The sequence below is a fragment of the Caretta caretta genome, chromosome 17 (genome assembly GCF_965140235.1).
Source record: "Caretta caretta isolate rCarCar2 chromosome 17, rCarCar1.hap1, whole genome shotgun sequence".
NCBI classification, from domain to species: domain Eukaryota; kingdom Metazoa; phylum Chordata; order Testudines; family Cheloniidae; genus Caretta; species Caretta caretta.
Genome location: NC_134222.1, coordinates 3,210,959 through 3,229,949, shown reverse-complemented (window position 1 = coordinate 3,229,949; position 18,991 = coordinate 3,210,959). Strand labels below are relative to the sequence as shown.

General features: G+C 45.3%; 1 protein-coding gene across 9 annotated transcripts in view; it reads right to left on the bottom strand.

Annotated features, from left to right (window-relative positions):
• The window catches only part of SPECC1 (sperm antigen with calponin homology and coiled-coil domains 1), a 177,473-nt gene that overhangs the window by 148,517 nt on the left and 9,965 nt on the right, over positions 1-18,991 (bottom strand). For 3 of the 9 annotated variants that reach the window (XR_012665383.1, XM_075120950.1, XM_075120951.1), the window contains exon 1: positions 4,055-4,197. The exons of 1 other annotated variant lie outside the window; for it this stretch is intronic. The gene's annotated coding sequence lies outside the window, so the exon portion shown is untranslated. Of the gene's footprint in view, positions 1-4,054; positions 4,199-4,366; positions 4,462-18,991 lie in introns of those variants that run through there. 5 more of the 9 variants (XM_075120953.1, XM_075120952.1, XR_012665382.1 and 2 more) reach the window with 4 other exon arrangements.

Genomic DNA, 18,991 nt, shown 5'->3' with positions numbered 1-18,991 from the left:
TAAATCTCCCTTGCCACAGATTAAGCCCATTACTTCTTGTCCTACCTTCAGTGGACATGGAGAACTATTGATCACAGTCCTTTTTAGAACAGTCCTTAACATATTTGAAGATTGTTATAAAATCCCTTCTCTTTTCTCAAGACTAAGGCTACGTCGACACTTAAATTGCTACAGCGGCACAGCTGCAGTTGCATTGCTGTAGCACTTCAGCATAGACACTACAGCAACAGGAAGGGTTCTCCCATTGCTGTCGTTAATCCACCTTCCTGAGAGGCAGTAGATAGGTCAACAGAAGAATTCTTGTGTCAACCTAGTATTGTCTATGCCAGGGGCTAGGTCAGCTTAACTATGTTGCTCAGGAATATGAATTTTTCACACCCCTAAGCAACACAGCTGGGTCGACATAACTTTTCAGTGTAGACCTGGACTATGACTAATCAGTGATTTTTACCAGAGACAGTCAGGCAAATAACAAAAGAGAATTGCCTTGTCTCCAAGTCCCATCACCACAGAACGTCTCCCGAGAGTTTTGGGCTTATGGGTTTCTTGTTCTCAACTGGATCCCATTTTCCAGCTAGACATAAGAAAGGAAACAAAGTTTAAATAAAACCCTAGTTTTGTGCAAATGGACAGAGGATTTATTCAGCTCTCTTTTTCTTGTGTTGGGTCCACATTCTTGACATTTACAAGCCACAGGAAAAATATAGCTTTGCTATTTTACCAGATAAACCACATGGAGTTGTCCTAGATCAGAACTCAATTAGGCTTAGGTACCTCGGAGACACCCAGGCACTTTCCTCTGCCTCCTGATCACTGGGGGGAATGTAGAGATAAAAAACGCATAAGCTAGCAGAGATTTGGTCAGCACTGATCCTATACGAAGACAATCACCACCAGCTAGATGGTGGGCTTCTTGAAGCACTGATTTGTACTGGCAATCAGCAAACAAACAGACCACCACATTTAAATTAATTGGTTAAGAAGTTATAGGTGTAGTCTAAATAAGGTTGATTGGGCAAGAACTGATATGATCCTTTTTCTTACTCCAGGGCAGGGTTTTAGACTTGAATGTGGCAACTCTGTGCTCAACATGTTACTGACAGCTGCACGTGAAAAAGGCAACAAAGCAAAGAGGGAGGGGGGAGAATGTGCTTTTGGGTGTGCTTGTGCTTAGAGGAACACAGAGGCTGTACCTGTGTGCATATATAAAGGCTACCCAGTTAATGCTAAATTTCATCAAACCACACTAAAATTAACAGGTTTCTACATTCAAGGAGTGATCTCACTCTAGAGAAACCAGAAGAATCTGTACAGTTGCAACTACCGCATCATCTCGGCTCATAGCTTCCAGACGATAGGTGTCCCAGCTTACACGGTGTGTATAATCAGCCATTACTTTGAGACTTAGGGCACAGGAGGTCAAAAGAAAGATAGAGGTTGAGCCTTGATTCTGAATTTCCAAGCTGTTGGGAGTTTAAAATCAGCCTTTAGCCATAAAAAAGTTAAACCACTCAGAGCTATCCCCGACACCTTCCTGGCCTGAGAAGATGGGTTTAACCTTGGTGTGGTATAATGCAGGTACATTTTGAGAACAAAGGGGCTATCAGAGCCATCTGAAGGTAGCTGGTTCTTGTTAATCCTCTTCTGCTACCCCCGTGACTGGAGCAAGTGGAGGATGAGACACGGAGGGTTAACATTGCATGTCTTACCAATCCACAATAAAGAGAAGGATGCTCTATTTTACACAGGACACAGTTATGTAATTACTAAAGAGAGGAAGAGTAATTACAGTGGGTTTGCCTGATAATGCCATGTCATTACACCTTCTGGCAGAGTACAGGCAGAGATGCACTTAGAAGGAACAGAAGGAACTGCCATAGAACACATTATCTAGGTTGTAAGAGAAACATAGCACACAAATACCTGACAACCTGCCCACCACATGCATGAGACATGGCAAAGGATGGATGATTTTGTAGTCAAGACAATGGATTGGGATTCAGATCTTAATTCTATTCCCAGCTCTGCCACAGACTTCCTGTATTACCTCGGGAAAGTCACAGGATCTTTCTGTGCCTTTATTCCCCATCTATAAAATGGGAATAATACTGGTCATCTGAAGATGGCGTTTTGGGAAGATGAACTGGGATATAGGATAAATCCTCATGTACCTTGGTGAGGAGCCCCATGGAAAAGCCAAACAAAAATAAAAAAGCAAGTCCACTTCTCCCACGCACAATGCATAGGTGATCACAATCTCTATTCTACGCACACACCTCACGGTGATGCATAGCAATCATTAATTTCTGAAAGTTGCCTGGCAGAGAGGTTGTGCTCTGCAAATGTGCACAGTAGCCTGTTAATTAACTGGGACCTTTTGAACTTTTAATTGTTAGTTGTCAGTGTTGTGAAATCCTAGCAGAAAGGTTTCACTGGAGAGAGGAAGCCATTGTGAACTCTAAAACTGCAAGAGAAACCAGTAGACTTCTGCATTTTCAAATTATTCATTCTGCATGTGGATAGAGATGAACAAAGCCGAATGGATTCAAACATCAGAGTCAGGGGTTTGCAAGCTATGGCCTGCCAACCACCAGGGAGCTGTGAAACCCATGGAATCACACAGTGGGGTCCAGGTCACTGTTCCCTCTAAGCTGTGCGTGTGTGCACGCGCACACAGATCCTAAACCCCATGCACACGGCAAAACACTGCATGCAAACAACAATTTGCACAGAAGAAATTTTTGGGGCACATGGCCTGTCAACAATTAGAGGGAACATTGGTTCAGGTGTTGCAACAGGAGCTGATCCAGGACAGGGTCTCTCTCAATCATTGGCAGCAATCGATCCAGCGGGGATCGATTTTATTCCATCTGGCCTAGACGCAATAAATCGACCCCACCCCCACCCCCCAAGCCCTCTCCCGTCGACTCCTGTACTCCGCCGCTGCAAGAGGTGCGGGCGGAGTCGACGGGGGAGCAGCAGCAGTGGACTCACCGTGGTGGAGACACCGCGGTAAGTCGATCTAAGTACGTTGACTTCAGCTATGTTATTCACGTAGCTGAAGTTGTGTAACTTAGATTGATCCCCCTCAGTGTAGACCAGGGCTAAGTAATCAGCAGAATCACACCACTGAAGAACAATCAAATATCCCCTTCTCAACTGAGACCCTGATTGACAACAGAATAATTTCCAGTTTGTAGGGAGTAGAGGCACACAAACCATGTTAAGGGGTGACATCTAGAGAGAGAATTAGATTGTGCTGATGAGGGAAAGCGGGGGAAGAGTCCCCATTTCCTGTCCAGTTCCGCCTGTAATGCTTCATTACAAACACTGAGCTTAATTAGCATTTGTACAGCTCTGCAAAGCTGTAATACAAGTGCTGCGTATTATTATGATTGCTATTACCATCAAGATTCAGCTCAAAGCACATTTGATGGCCAATTACTAAACTGTTGAAACTGGAGCTTCCTTCTGAGAGTCTCAGCAACCCCCTTCTTTGGTGGAGTGAGAGCACAGATCTGGCCACGCTCCCCAACATTTGTACTCATTCCCCTTGCAGACGAGGTAACTGCCAATTTTTTTCTGAAGCAGCTTGCACAGCAGCCTGGCCCCTTCTTGACTGGACAATCTCAGCAGCAGGGTTGGGGAAACCTATTTGTGCTCCTGTTTAACCCTGCTGTTAGAACACATCACTGAACACCAACAGGAAGAGAGCCGAGGCAGGCAGAATGACAGCTTCAGCCCATCAGTCACTAGCTCAGCTCCACGCAGCTAAACAGAAAAATACACAGTAGCCAGTTCTCATAGGATCATTTTCTATCGTTAACATCTAACAGACCATCCAACCCAGCTCCCCGCCAATGCAGCAGTGTTCCTTACAGTGCATCTTCTAGTGCTTCATCCAATCTAGTTTTATTTAGAGTCAGACATTACATCCAGGTGTTGTTAAGCAAGGCAGTCTGCTTTGCTGCAAGAATGCACTTCTGTCCACTAAAGCCCACTAGAGAAGAATCCAGTTCCCACCTTACAAATAAAAAGAGGATTAAATACTTACAGTGAAGGCTTTTTCTCCTCCTTGTATTAAAAGGAAAACTGTCTCCTGCTAGCCTCTGACAACATGTGCAAGCCAGACTGAGAATTCAGGGCTTTAGTGCTTCCCTGAGAGGAAAACCACATTGCAACGAGACACAGAGAGCTGCTTGAGAAATGATTCACATACGGAACAAGCTGGCTTTACCAGCGCTTTGGCATTTAGCACACACGCATGTATGTGCGCACACACACACTCTCTCTCTCTCTCAAGGGAAAGAGAAATATTATACTTCCATCATACCAGGAGGAATTCCTGCAGGCAAGCCATTTGTACCTGAATTCAGAGCTATGCAGGGCAGCAGTCCCCTTCAGAAAGCAGGGAAGGTTCCTTATTCCTTCAGCCCTCCGAGTAGAAGTGTACATTGGTAGATGGTATGACAAACCCCAGTCAAGTCTATATAATCTGATCAACTGAAATGCAGCATTTATATTGCAGAAAAGATAACGAGGCGGGCACGAAAAGGAGATATTTGCGGGGGCGGGGGTGGTCTTTGGAGGAAAATTACAGAAGCTGCACCCACAAGCCCTTATATTCCATACTGAGCATCTCCTCCCCAGTAGCCCCACTCAAGGGGCATTTCCCTCACCTCTACCACTGCATTGAAAAGGTGCAGAGTGGGGTTTTTACAATAAAACAGAGATTCAGTCATGATCTAACATGCGGGGTCGGGGTAGGGGAAGGAGAAATAGGAATCCAGCCCCAGAGCTCCCCATATTGTCAAGACCTGAGAGCCCTGTGCTCATAGCACAGGGGAATGGAAAGAGTGCCTCGCCCCATCAGATCTCAGTGACCTGTCTGTGGCTCACCAAGCACAAACACCCATCAGCTCCTAGGCTAGAAGAAAGTGAATAAGGGGTAAGGGGCTGAGAAATGCCTGTGGGACTCCCCCTCAGCTTTCAGCCCTCTGGAGTGAGTGAGCTTTAGTGTGCAGAGAGAAGGGGCAAGGGATCTTTACAGACAGGAATCAGGCAGAAATTAGAACCAAATGTGAATTTCAAACACTTCCAAGTTTGGGGCATATTCAGAGCTAGGGTGTTGGTTTGGCCTATTATAGAGGCAGGGCTATTTGCAAAATTCTTCTCTGGATCTGCATCCTAGGCCATTCAGACCAGGGTATTAGTTTGGGTCCATCTCTAGAATTAGGTTTGGGTTTTTTCCCATTGTGATGTGAACCCAGAATATAAGTGACAGTGATACAACAGCAGTCTCCTTAGAAAAGAAAGTTAGCGACGATTTATTTTAGCCAGCTGTTTACAATCAGATCCTAAATGTAGTGGTGGCCTATACATAGCTCTGCCCTCACTGAGTCCCTCCCGAAACCCTCATTCTAGGGGCCAAGATGCCCTGACACAGTCCCGAAGGAAGCCAATGAAATGCCACGTGTAAACTCTTCATCCAAAGGCTATTTCCAGGTCATTGTTGGTCTCAAGCTGTGGGCCTTGGATCTTGGAGGCAGGGGCGGCTATGTCCAGGTCTCAAAGCTGCAGACCAAGGAAGATACGTCATTGTTTATTTACCGTATTCAGTCTGGTTTGTCAATCCCCGCACTATCTGGGGACAGACTAGGTGACCACAGACAATAGAACTTTTCCATCCTTACTTTTTTATGTGCTATGAGGCTTCTGAGACCTCTCCCAGTTGCAAGCTATAATCAGAAGGCAGTACCATCTGGCATTCATATTAACAAATTACTAGCAGATAGTTTCATATAAATGAACTCTGCTTCTTCTCTTGGGAGGCAAATCATATTATTTTTGGTGATAAATGTATGGACAACCACTCAGGTTTGTAATACGTAGGGACAGCCTGATAGCACTCAAATCTCCACTCCATGCTGACTTCGGGCGGCTTTCAGAACCAGGAAAGGCAAACTGCAAAATGGCAGAATCAAAAACCAATAGTAAGTGCCAGAGACACCAGGCCAACGTGTACCACCTGAAAAGTTCCCTGTTTGAAAATACACACATACATTTTTTCGACTGAAGTACATTATTGTCTCTGTCATTGCTGGTGAGTTCAGTGGGAAACCAGCCCCAGACTCTCTCTCTCTCTCTCTCACACACACACAAAGAACTGCTATATTTGTCCTCAAAGATATTTTTAGCTGTGACAGATATCACATGACCAAAACCCAATGTTGAAAATGCTCAGCATGGGTAGGAAAAAGCCACAACACTTGCTCACTAGAGTTTTGGTACATTGGATATAACAGAGTAACTGTTCCATACAATCCCCCCAAACCCAGCAAATCTACAGTATTTATTTATTAGTAGCCTTTTCTATGGCATTCATCACTATAATTATCTAAGCACCTCACCTACACTAAAGAATTTATCCTCACAAGGGAGGAAAATATCTCCATTTGACAACTGAGGAGCCAAGGCACAGATAGATTAAATGACTTGCACAAAGTCACGCTGGAAGTTTGTGACAGGATTAGGGTAAAAAGACAGACATCCTGAGCCCCAGGCCAGAACATTAACCGTCCTTCCTTTCACCCAGTAGCAGGGGCGTGAAGTGAGGATATGAAAGTAATTTAAAATTAAAACAAAGAATCGGCAAGATTCACATCTGAAATAGATCTGTCAACCAAATGTGCAAGTGCAGAAAGAGACAGAGCTGGCAAATTGTGCATGCGCACACACGCATCTATTGTCTCCCACCCACTTTATAACCGTAATCTCCTAGAACACACATGCCATTGGGCACAATCTGATCACTTACACAGCAGGAGCAGAATTGCATCAGTGTGTTATGAACAGCATTATGATGAACAAACCCTGCCAGTCAGTGCATCATAATAACACAGCACCCCAGGAAACTAAACGTATGCTGAGGCATGCTCTTTTTCAACCACAATCTTGCTTAAGGCACAGTGTGATGGAAAGGATCAAAGGCTGAATTTGAGTTGTGAGGCTCATTTGGGAGGCAGGTGTTCATAAATAGGGATGTGGAAAAGAGGCTTATACAAGGAACAGAAGAGGGCGAAAGCACAACTTGAACCCAAAGATAGGGCTCTTACAAACTGAACTTGTATTTGCAAAAGCCCTAGTTACAAAGAGACATTCCATAAACGAGGCTGTGATGTCAACATCAATGTGGTTTTCAAGGGAGTCTCTAATTCAGTTGTGAAGCATGGAACATTACTGTCTGCAGATATAAAACCTAGAGTTAATTACAAGGGAAAGTCACCAGGAAGAGTGGGTATTAGTTGGAGTCGGGCTGTGGCTTTGGGGCTATGTTCACCCTGCCCTTTTTCTCGCTGTGCAGCTCCGATACCAACTCCTCTTTATTTTTCTTTTCTCAGTTTCATTGCTGATGACAGGAAGGAAGTTCAAGGCACTAGCAGCCTATGTGCAGAATGAATCATGGGGCAACAATCAACTTCCATTTTGCTGAAAACACCCTGCTGCTTGGTTAACAAGATGATGCTAATCAAAAGAGTGGATGTAAAGAGTGAACTCCAAGGGCAGTTGCCTGTAAGGGTGCAGCCAGTGCAAGACGCCTGTGTGTGCAGACTTGAAGAACTCAAGAATTTCCTGTGTTTATTAGGGGAACATTACACAGGTCCAGGTTCCCACTCAGATATCCTGTGAGCTCAGCCTATGGCACAGCCAGTAGCTTCCACTTACAACTGCTGGAGAGAACACTCTCTGCTAGAAGAGGGCAGGATTGTTAGAAATCTCACATAGGAGTGACAGGGAAGACTATGGGAGGCAGATAACCAGCCAGTTTCCTTTGTTCTGCATTGTTGAGATTTCAGAAAAGTAAAGAACAATATTGAAGCATCAAAGAACAGAGAAAAACCAGGACATGTCAACTAAGAGAATGAATTTGTTTTCAAAAGTATAAGGGTCTGTAAGCGACTCCAGCAGTTTTCAGGACCCCTCTCTGATTCCCAAGCAGAATGTTAACGGGTAACAAATGCATCTACTTACAAGAACAGAGAATCATTTAAGATTCCAAATGAGTAAGGGACTATACGGAGAAGGAAAAACCCCACCAGTAAAGAAGCACTTAAAAAAAAAAAATCTCTGAAGATTACGTTTGCACACGTTTTACCCAGACTGGTTTGCCCACCTCTGCATTGCACCCCGGCTCATGTGACTCTGCGCTTGCTTAGCTACTATTGGTGGCACCTAAGGAACACAGCTCCCTGTCCTCCTACTGACTCATTGTGGCAGGTGCAGCTCATTAATCCATCAAAAGGAGCTGGGGAATATCCCCTCTGGAGAGAGATACCTAGGGCCTGGGGCTGAGCTGATCTTTCATAAGAACAGTCACACCAAAGGAGAAGGCTTGGGTGGAGTTTGTTGCATTACCTTGTTAAGAGAGCCAGATGTCAGGAAGGGGGAACGTTTTGAACCTACACAGCAAGTGAAGTGTTGATCATTTTCAAGCAGGGTGGGAATACCACCTTTTCACAAATACACATAAGGATGCAACTCCATCTTTTAGTTTAGGTGATTCAGCTGTCACTCTCAGTTAATTCACCAGGACTTCCCAATGCAATGTCAGACTTGTGTACTGTTGGGGGGCAGAAATAATTCCTTACTGCACATATTAAACAACATAGCATATGAAAACTCTTCAGTTACTAGACCAGCTCTGACTCCCAAAAGCTGTTTGAAATGTTAATAGCAATAACATTGCAACTAGGGCTCTCAATTAAACACAATTAATTTTTTTGAGTTAACTGCGATTACAAAAATTAATCATACTGTTGAACTATAGAACAATTGAAATTTATTAAATATTTTTGGAATTTTTTCTACATTTTCAAATACTGATTTCTATTAAAACACAGAATGCAAAGTGCACAGTGCTCACTTTATATTATTTTTTATTACAAATATTTGCACTATAAAAATGACAAAGAAATAGTATTTTTCAATTCACCTCATACAAATACTGTAGTGCAATCTCTATCTTGAAAGTGTAACTTACAAATGTAGAATTATTTTTGTTACATAACTGCACTCAAAAACAAAACAAACGATGTAAAACTTTAGAGCCTACTCAGTCCTACTTCTTTTTCAGCCAATCGCTAAAACAAACAAGTTTGTTTACATTTACGGGACATACTGCCGCCTGCTTCTTATTCACAATGTCACCTGAAAGTGAGAATAGGCGTTCCTATGGCACTTTTGTACCTGGCATTGGAAGGTAATTACATGCCAGATATGCTAAACATTCGTATCCATCTTCATGCTTCAGCCACCATTGCGGAGGACATGCTTCCATGCTGATGATGTTCGTTAAAAAAAAAAAAAAAGTGCATTAATTAAATTTGTGACTGAACTTCTTGGGACAGAATTGTATGTGCTCTGCTCTGTTTTACCTGCATTCCACCATATATTTCATGTTATAGCAGTCTCAGATGATGACCCAGCACGTTTGATTTACAAACACTGCCACTGCAGATTTGACAAAATGCAAAGAAGATACCAATGTGAGATTTCTAAAAATAGCTACAGCATTCGACCCAAGGTTTAAGAATCTGAAGTGCTGTCCAAAATCTGAGAGGGACAAAGTGTGGAGCAGCTTTCAGAAGTCTTAAAACAGCAACACTCCGATGCAGAAACTACAGAACCAGAACCACCAAAAAAAATAAAAAATAAAAAAAAATCAACCTTCTGCTGGTGGCATCTGACTCAGATGATGAAAACGAACATGCGTCAGTCCGCTCTGCTCTGGATTGTTATTGAGCAGTCCCCGTCATCAGCATGGATGCATATCCTCTGGAATGGTGGTTGAAGCATGAAGGGAAATATGAATCTTTAGCACATCTGGCACATAAATATCTTGTGACGCCAATTACAACAGTGCCATGCGAACACCTATTCTCACTTTCAGGTGACAGTGTAAACAAGAAGTGGGGTCTCCTGCAAACGCAACCAAACTTGTTTGTCTGAGTGATTGGCTGAAGTAGGACTGAGTGGACTTGTAGGGTCTAAAGTTTTATATTGTTTTATTTTTGAATGCAGTTATTTTTTTGTATGCAATTTGACATTTGTAAGTTCAACTTTCATGATAAAGAGATTGCACTACAGTACTTGTATTAGGTGAGTTGAAATACTCGATTTCTTTTGTTTTTTACAGTGCAAATATTTGTATTCAAAAATAAATAGAAAGTGAGCACTGTACACTTTGTATTCTATGTTGTAATTGAAATCAATATATTCAAAATGTAGAAAACATCAAAAAATAGTTAAATAAATGGTATTATTATTGTTTACCAGTACAATATTTTTAATCGTGTAATTAATATTTTTAATTCCTTGACAGCTCTAATTGCAATAACAACATGTTGCAAGCACTACTTTGAACCAAGGTGTTTTCAAAGCCCTTTAATATATTTTCCTTTACAGTTTCAGCAGAAGAGTAACTTACCCCAGAGTCAGCAGTTTATGTGCTTTCAGCGTCTGCTGCAGAGAGGACAGCCAGAAGACTATACCCTGAAACTGGTTTCTACTTGGTGTAAATTGGTATTAGATCAGTTTCCAGATGGTGCACTGTTGGCAGCATTCCACTCTCTGGCTGCACCATCAATCACAATCACTTACACCTTCCAGTAGCAGATAGAGAAAAGAGACTACGGAGAGGCTCATAGAAGGGCTAAGGAACATCTGCTGGAATTTTCTGAAGCCACAGGAATTCCAGTTGCAAAATTATGCAATTGGGATGATTTGGGGGGGGGGGACGACGACGACTGGGATGTGCCAATGTCACTGCCTGTGCCCTAAAGCTTAGGGAGTAGAAACTGATCTGCACTTACTTCTGCCCAAAAGAAAAGTGCAGGCAGTGGCCTGTGTACTCAAGAATCTGACTGAGGACTAACATGGCTGGTTCCTAAATCTTTGATCGCTATGGAAATTACAGCATGAGAAACCACAATATATATATATATATATTGTACCAAAACCAGCATCATAATTATAAAGAAAACAAAGGCTTAGACAATGAAATGAAGCATTCTTCCTGTTTTAAACTGTGCTAATTGATACAAGGTTCTCTCAGCAGCAATGGATATATCACTGACAAAAATATGGGTCAGAAAAGCTGAAGGTGGTGACATGCTTCAGTAATGTGAGTGTGACATAAGTGAGGGGTAGAAAAAGCCGTTTAAAACCCCTCGCTGGAGTAAGGGTAGCTTTACTAAAAAGAAAAGGAGTACTTGTGGCACCTTAGAGACTAACCAATTTATTTGAGCATAAGCTTTCATCGGATGCATCCGATGAAGTGAGCTGTAGCTCACGAAAGCTTATGCTCAAATAAATTGGTTAGTCTCTAAGGTGCCACAAGTACTCCTTTTCTTTTTGCGAATACAGACTAACACAGCTGTTACTCTGAAACTGGTAGCTTTACTGTGGTTTTCCCTTCCATTCAAAAGGGCAAGACATTTACAAGTGAAATGAATGTCCAGCTATGACTTAGCCCTGGTCTACACTAGGACTTTAGATCGAATTTAGCAGCGTTAAATCTATTTAAACCTGCACCCGTCCACACAATGAAGCCCTTTATTTCGACTTAAAGGGCTCTTAAAATCGATTTCCTTACTCCACCCCTGACAAGTGGATTAGCGCTTAAATCGACGTTGCCGGCTCGAATTTGGGGTACTGTGGACACAATTCGATGGTATTGGCCTCCGGGAGCTATCCCAGAGTGCTCCATTCTGACCGCTCTGGACAGCGCTCTCAACTCAGATGCACTGGCCAGGTAGACAGGAAAAGAACCGCGAACTTTTGAATCTCATTTCCTGTTTGGCCAGCGTGGCAAGCTGCAGGTGACCATGCAGAGCTCATCAGCAGAGGTGACCATGATGGAGTCCCAGAATCGCAAAAGAGCTCCAGCATGGACTGAACGGGAGGTACGGGATCTGATCGCTGTTTGGGGAGAGGAATCCGTGCTATCAGAACTCCGTTCCAGTTTTCGAAATGCCAAAACCTTTCTGAAAATCTCCCAGGGCATGAAGGACAGAGGCCATAACAGGGACCCGAAGCAGTGCCGCGTGAAACTGAAGGAGCTGAGGCAAGCCTACCAGAAAACCAGAGAGGCGAACGGCCGCTCTGGGTCAGAGCCCCAAACATGCCGCTTCTATGATGAGCTGCATGCCATTTTAGGGGGTTCAGCCACCACTACCCCAGCCGTGTTGTTTGACTCCTTCAATGGAGATGGAGGCAATACAGAAGTAGGTTTTGGGGACGAAGAAGATGATGAGGAGGAGGTTGTAGATAGCTCACAGCAAGCAAGCGGAGAAACCGGTTTTCCCGACAGCCAGGAACTGTTTCTCACCCTAGACCTGGAGCCAGTACCCCCCGAACCCACCCAAGGCTGCCTCCTGGACTCAGCAGGCGGAGAAGGGACCTCTGGTGAGTGTACCTTTTAAAATGCTATACATGGTTTAAAAGCAAGCATGTGAAAGGATTACTTTGCCCTGGCATTTGCGGTTCTGCCTTTGCAAAAGGTTTCTGGGGAGGGCAGCCTTATTTCGTCCTTCATGGTAGGACACTTTACCACTCCAGGCCAGCAACACGTACTGGGGAATCACTGTAGAACAAAGCATTGCAGTGTATGTTTGCTGGCATTCAACCAAAATCCGTTCACGCGGTGGGAGGAGGCAAAATGCGACCTTGTAACGAAAGCACATGTGCTATGTATGTAATGTTAACTTTCAAGGTTTACCCTGAAAGAGTGTAGCCACTGTTTTATAAAATGTGTCTTTTTAAATACCGCTGTCCCTTTTTTTTTCTCCACCAGCTGCATGTGTTTCAATGATCACAGGATCTTCTCCTTCCCAGAGGCTAGTGAAGCTTAGAAAGAAAAAAAAACGCACTCGCGATGAAATGTTCTCCGAGCTCATGCTGTCCTCCCACACTGACAGAGCACAGACGAATGCGTGGAGGCAAATAATGTCAGAGTGCAGGAAAGCACAAAATGACCGGGAGGAGAGGTGGAGGGCTGAAGAGAGTAAGTGGCGGGCTGAAGAGAGTAAGTGGCGGGCTGAAGAGAGGGCTGAAGCTCAAAGGTGGCGGCAGCGTGATGAGAGGAGGCAGGATTCAATGCTGAGGCTGCTGCAGGACCAAACCAGTATGCTCCAGTGTATGGTTGAGCTGCAGCAAAGGCAGCTGGAGCACAGACTGCCACTGCAGCCCCTCTGTAACCAACCGCCCTCCTCCCCAAGTTCCATAGCCTCCACACCCAGACGCCCAAGAACACGGTGGGGAGGCCTCCGGCCAACCAGCCACTCCCCCACAGAGGATTGCCCAAAAAAAAGAAGGCTGTCATTCAATAAATTTTAAAGTTGTAAACTTTTAAAGTGCTGTGCTTAAAGTGCTGTGTGGCATTTTCCTTCCCTCCTCCACCACCCCTCCTGGGATACCTTGGTAGTCATCCCCCTATTTGTGTGATGAATGAATAACGAATGCATGACTGTGAAGCAGCAATGACTTTATTGGCTCTGCAAGCAATGATTAAAGGGAGGAGGGGAGGGTGGTTAGCTTACAGGGAAGTAGAGTGAACCAAGGGGCGGGGGGGTTCATCAAGGAGAAACAAACAGAACTTTTACACCGTAGCCTGGCCAGTCATGAAACTGTTTTTCAAAGCTTCTCTGATGCGTACCGCGCCCTCCTGTGCTCTTCTAACCGCCCTGGTGTCTGGCTGCGCGTAACCAGCAGCCAGGCGATTTGCCTCAACCTCCCACCCCGCCATAAACGTCTCCCCCTTACTCTCACAGATATTGTGGAGCACACAGCAAGCAGTAATAACAGTGGGAATATTGGTTTCGCTGAGGTCTAAGCGAGTCAATAAACTGCGCCAGCGCGCCTTTAAACGTCCAAATGCACATTCTACCACCATTCTGCACTTGCTCAGCCTGTAGTTGAACAGCTCCTGACTACTGTCCAGGCTGCCTGTGTACGGCTTCATGAGCCATGGCATTAAGGGGTAGGCTGGGTCCCCAAGGATACATATAGGCATTTCAACATCCCCAACAGTTATTTTCTGGTCTGGGAATAAAGTCCCTTCCTGCAGCTTTTGAAACAGACCAGAGTTCCTGAAGATGCGAGCATCATGCACCTTTCCCGGCCATCCCACGTTGATGTTGGTGAAACGTCCCTTGTGATCCACCAGAGCTTGCAGCACTATCGAAAAGTACCCCTTGCGGTTTATGTACTCGGCGGCTTGGTGCTCCGGTGCCAAGATAGGGATATGGGTTCCATCTATAGCCCCACCACAGTTAGGGAATCCCATTGCAGCAAAGCCATCCACTATGACCTGCACATTTCCCAGGGTCACTACCCTTGATATCAGCAGATCTTTGATTGCGTGGGCTACTTGCATCACAGCAGCCCCCACAGTAGATTTGCCCACTCCAAATTGATTCCCAACTGACCGGTAGCTGTCTGGCGTTGCAAGCTTCCACAGGGCTATCGCCACTCGCTTCTCAACTGTGAGGGCTGCTCTCATCTTGGTATTCATGCGCTTCAGGACAGGGGAAAGCAAGTCACAAAGTTCCATGAAAGTGCCCTTACGCATGCGAAAGTTTCGTAGCCACTGGGAATCGTCCCAGACCTGCAACACTATGCGGTCCCACCAGTCTGTGCTTGTTTCCCGAGCCCAGAATCGGCGTTCCACAGCATGAACCTGCCCCATTAGCACCATGATGCATGCATTGTCAGGGCCCATGCTTTCAGAGAAATCTGTGTCCATGTCCTGATCACTCACGGGACCGCGCTGACGTCGCCTCCTCGCCCGGTATCGCGTTGCCATGTTCTGGTGCTGCATATACTGCTGAATAATGCGTGTGGTGGTTAATGTGCTCCTAATTGCCAAAGTGAGCTGAGCGGGCTCCATGCTTGCCGTGGTATGGCGTCCGCACAGAAAAAAGGCGCGGAACGATTGTCTGCCGTTGCTCTGACGGAGGGAGGGGCGACTGACGACACGGCTTACAGGGTTGGCTTCAGGGAGCTAAAATCAACAAAGGGGGTGCCTGTACATCAAGGAGTATTTCAGGCAGGACTGCACGGAGGGTTCCAATAAGAAATGGTGCACCTAAGTTATCGTTGTTATTGGAACAAGGAGGTTAGCCTGGCCTCTGATTGATACATGGCTAGATTTACCTCGCTGCACCTTCTCTGTGAGTGACTGCAGTGTGACCTAGAGGAATGAGTCCCCTAGACAGGGGAGGAGGCAAATGAGTACAAAACAAATCTGGTCTATTTCTTGTTTTGACCCACTCCATCTATCTTTTACATCTTTGGCTGGCAGCAGACGGTGCAGAAGGACTGCATGCCATCCACATCTCATGGCTGCTTGGCAGAAGATGGTACAGTACGCCTGCTAGCCATCCCCATCTCTTGCCTGCCTGGCAGAAGATGGTGCAATACGACTGCTAGCAATCCTCATCTCTTGCCTGCCTGGCAGAAGATGGTACAGTACGACTGCTAGCAGTCCGTATCGCCTGCCTGCTCACCATAAGACGGTTCAATAGGACTGACTGCAGGACTAAAGAGAATGACCTGGTCAAGTCACTCCAAATTTAGTCCCTGCGCCCATGTCTGCCCAGGCGCTCCCAGCCGACGCGGCCAGGAGCACCTCGGACACGATGAGGACGACTACCAGTCGTATTGCACCGTCTGCTGCCAGAAGGCAAGGGGTTGCTGCTACTGTGCAGCAAAGCCGTACCGCGTCTGCCAGCACCCAGGAGACATAGGGTGACGGTTACCTGAGCGGGCTCCATGCTTGCTGTGGTATGGCGTCTGCACAGGTAACTCAGGAAAAAAGGCGCGAAATGATTGTCTGCCCTTGCTTTCACGGAGGGAGGGAGGGAACGGGGGCCTGACGACACGTACCCAGAACCACCCGCGACAATGTTTTAGCCCCATCAGAGCGCTCCATTGTGACTGCTCTGGACAGCACTCTCAGATGCCCGATTGTTTGCCATTGCTCTGACGCTGGGAGGGGCGCTTACAGGGTTGGCTTCAGGGAGCTAAAATCAACAAAGGGGGTGGCTTTACATCAAGGAGTATTTCAGGCAGGACTTCACGGAGGGTTCCAATAAGAAATGGTGCACCTAAGTTATTGTCCTTATTGGAGCAAGAAGGTTAGCCTGGCCTCTGATTGATACATGGCTAGATTTACCTCGCTGCACCTTGACTGCAGTGTGATCTAGAAGAATGAGTCCCCTAGACAGGGGAGGGGGGGGAAGCAAATGAGTACAAAACAAATCTGGTCTATTTCTTGTTTTGACCCACTCCATCTATCTTTTACATCTTTGGCTGGCAGCAGACGGACTGCATGCCATCCACATCTCATGACTGCTCGGCAGAAGATGGTACAGCACGACTGCTAGCAGTCCGTATCGCCTGCCCGCTCACCATAAGACGGTTCAATAGGACTGACTGCAGGACTAAAGAGAATGACCTGGTCAAGTCACTCCAAATTTAGTCCCTGTGCCCATGTCTGCCCAGGCGCTCCTGATCGACCTCACAGAGGCGACCAGGAGCACCTCAGACATGACGATGACGGCTACCAGTCGTACTGTACCGTCTGCTGCCACAAGGCAAGGGGTTGCTGCTACTGTGTAGCAATGCCGTACCGCGTCTGCCAGCACCCAGGAGACATAGGGTGACGGTTACCTGAGCGGGCTCCATGCTTGCCATGGTATGGCGTCTGCACAGGTAACTCAGGAAAAAAGGCGCGAAATGATTGTCTGCCCTTGCTTTCACGGGGGGAGGGAGGGAACGGGAGGCTGACGATATGTACCCAGAACCACCCGCGACAATGTTTTAGCCCCATCAGGCATTGGGATCTCAACCCAGAATTCCAATGGGCAGCGGAGACTGCGGGAACTGTGGGATAGCTACCCACAGTGCAACGCTCCGGAAGTCGACGCTTGCCTCGGTACTGTGGAAGCGCTCCGCCGAGTTAATGCACTTAATGCACTTAGAGCATTTACTGTGGGGACACACACACTCGAATTTATAAAACCGATTTCTAAAAAACCGACTTCTATAAATTCGACCTTATTCCGTAGTGTAGACATACCCTTAGTGCTCCCCAGTGGGGGCTGTGCACCCTCAGGGCTCTCTTGGACAAGTCATGAGCGGTGAAGAAAGTGCCGTTGTATTCTTATGAAAAATAATAACAACAACTAATGCCCAATGTAGCAAGTGGAGAGTGAACTAGAGGCTTGGGGGTCTCCATTTTTTATCTGAACACTTTCACTGCTACTTTCCCATTGTATATGTTTTGAGGCCATCATCCCATTAACAATCCATTGAGAGTGACCCTGTTCAAGCAGCTCAGTAAGTGCCCTCTACCTGGCTGTAACTGGACTATTCAGGCAGCCCAGCAGATACATTCCCCGGCTGCTCCTCCTTGACTAAAGTGCTGAAAAAGATGGCATGGGATCAGGTGCATGTTCCCCCAGAGCTAATATAATAGGAACTAAGAAAGATGGTCATTTGACATTGTGAGGTGCTTCCCCAGAACCACCACATTACTACATTTTTGCTGCATGCCACCAACTCTCAGAGCAGGAAAAGGAATTTAGGATTGGCCAGGATGTGTGTCTGAGGCTGCTTTGAAATAGAATATACTGAATTCAATGGGCTGGTGCAGGGTGTCTCTAGGCTTAGAGCTTTATGGTGCATTTCAGGATGATATACATAAAAACAGCTGAGTTGTCACCTCTGTTTTTGAGGGGCTTCCAGTGGAACTGCTGACAGCCCTAGAACAGCTGCAGCATTGCAGGACACAGATCCTATACAAGATGCATGCCCGGGGGCCCAGCAGCAACAAGAATCAGGACAAACTGATAAAGAAAAATGATGAAGCACATATAGTTCAAATCCCAGGAGATTAATGGGTTCTCTAATGTAAGGCAGGGTTTCTGAGTGCAGCTAGCTATGAAGTTTGATTATGGACATCATAAAATACTAGTGCTTCCTTCTTACCCTCAGTCCAGGATCTCAAAGTGCTTTACAGACATCAAACAAGTTACTGATATAGGCTAGCAATATCCAGTTTAGAGATGGGGCAAGTGAGGAACATAGAAGTTAGTGGTCCAATTTTCAGAGGTACCAAGTTCCTGCAGTGCCAGTTGACTTCAGCTAGATGTACATATGCTTAACATCTCTGAAAATCAGACTCAAGTTGTTTTAAGTTAAGCACTCAAAATCAGAGGCTACTTTTCATAGGTTCCTAGATTGCAAGGCCAGAATGGACCACTGAGTTCATGTAGCCCGACCTCTTCTACAACACGGGCCAGAGAACTTCCTAGAGCAGATCTTTTAGAAAAACATCCAGTCTCCAGTCTTGATTTAAAAATTGTCTGTGATGGAGAATTCACCATGATCCTTAGTAACTTGTTCCAAATAGTTAATTACTCTCACTGTTAAAAATTTACAGTATGCTTTATTTCCAGTCTGAATTTGTCTAGCTTCAATTTCCAGCCACTGAATCATTTTATGCTTTTCTTCCTAGATTGAAGAGCCCACTATTAAATATTTCTTCCCCATGTAGGAACTTATAGACTGATCAAGTCACCCTTTAACCTTCTCTTTGTTGAGGCAGGCTTTCTAATCATTTAATCATTCTTGTGGCTTTTTTCTGATTTTCAAATTTTTCAATATTTGAAGTCTTTTGAACATGTTGACTTTACGGACTTGACCAAATCCAGAGAGTCAGTGGGAAGGTCTGGATTAGAGTTGAGCAGTTCCTCACTCCCAAATAGGTGATCATTCCTAAAGGCTGCCACTCAAAATTAGCCACTCAACAAGACAATTTTCTAGGCCTAAATCTTCTCAGAACTAACTGTAACTTATTATAAAATATTAAGAAATATGCATTGATGGAATGCAAGGAAATTCCATTCTGAGATTCTGGCTCTGCTTT